This window comes from Aulostomus chinensis, chromosome 6 (genome assembly GCF_037954235.1).
Source record: "Aulostomus chinensis isolate RoL2024-O1b breed Wild chromosome 6, RoL_Achi_v1.0, whole genome shotgun sequence".
Lineage (NCBI taxonomy): Eukaryota > Metazoa > Chordata > Actinopteri > Syngnathiformes > Aulostomidae > Aulostomus > Aulostomus chinensis.
This window is the reverse complement of record NC_141325.1, coordinates 11,830,520-11,832,225: the sequence shown is the minus strand read 5'-3', so window position 1 is coordinate 11,832,225 and position 1,706 is coordinate 11,830,520.

Here is a 1,706-nt window from a genome sequence, read left to right as displayed (position 1 = left end):
ACCGACCAATCAGAAACCAGGATGTCACTGACCCCATTTTTATTATTTTCCCACAGATAGGCTTAGTCTTTCTGATTCCATAACTTAAACACAATTATTTTCAGTCATAATTTACATAGACTTTTCTGTAAATGACGTAGCATTTTTTTCCTTTGCCTGACGTGTTCAGCAAATATGTCAACAATGACGTAAAATGTTAACGAGGAAAAATTTCATTTTGTAGGCGCTTATCAGTTTAATAAAGTCTTATGTCCTAAATAAAGGTATTTACTATGGTACCGAACAGTATTTTCATAATACATTTCATTTTGCACATGATTTTTTTAATTATTATTTTGCTAGCAGAAAAATATCAAAAAACATGAAGTTGGCGGCAAATCATACACAATGTCTCCTCACTGGTTGGTGCGATTATTGCTTGGTTCTTCGAGGAAAATGGAACTCAAATATTTTGAGTATGTTAAATGATGCAATGATCAAAGTTCATATATGTTTTGTGGTTAATCACATTACTCATAAAGAAGTGTATGGTGCAGGTGTAGGTAGGTACAATCATGAAATTTGTTCTTTGCATTCAACCCATCCTGCTGAAAAGACATATGTCCAGATCTGTCCGCCTGTGTCTCTTTCAGGAGCACCAACAGGGGTGTTTACCTGACCTACAGTAGATGGTGGAGGACACCAATGCAAACACAAGAAAATCCAAACTCCACAAACACAGGACTCGAGGCAGCCAAGAACCCAACCCCACCCATATAACAGTGCTACCCACTGAGCCACTGTGCCACACATGCTGTCATGAAACATTAAATATCTGCCAAAAATCACTCATAAGCCACAGGAAATCTACTCCAGACTCACTAAGAGGGGAAAAAAAACCTTTTCAAACAATCAGAACTGTGACAGAATGAACTGAATTCTAGAAAATAGCCCAGCTGATGCATACTGATGACTCTGTTCCATATCAGTAAGCTGAAACAGGGCGTTAAAAATGTTGCAACAATTCAACACATTCGCCAAATAGGTAGTTCACAACTGAAGAAAATTAAATGGTCATTTGTGTTTCTCTCTTGGATTTTCAAAAAGACATATTAGCCATTAAGAAAATATCATTATTTGAATTTTCTTTGGTCTATGGGAAAAGTATTCCTTGAAAAATGTCCACTTTTTAAAGTAATGTAAGTGCTCACACAATTGACCCCATCAACCATTGGCCACATTGAATCATCCTTCAACTCAGTTTAACAACTCTGGACAAGCATCAAGGCAAACTGGATAACTTAAGACTTTATGTAACAGACAAATTGAGCTTCCGATCGAGATTTGATCCTTCTCCTAATATCCTCCTTCTCCTCCTCATCTATAAAACCTTGAAAAATCTTGCTCAGGAGTGTATCAATGAACAGCTCCTGAAATGTTAACTGAAAAGATGAGGGGATGTTGCATTCACTGTCCCAGACCCCAGGCTGTGGAACATTTCCCCACTGGGAGTCCAGCTGGGAAATTCTCTTGGGTGTTTCAAGACTTATCTTTTCTCTGTGTGTTTTTCTGCTTCAGTAATCATGTTTGTGCTGCTGCTGATTCACTGCAATCCTGTTGTAATGGATTCTTGTGTCAATTTTATTATTCTTTTATTAATTTGTCAAGCCTTTTGTAACCATATGTTCAAAATATGCTTATGCTGTTCACAAATTTTATATTTAGAT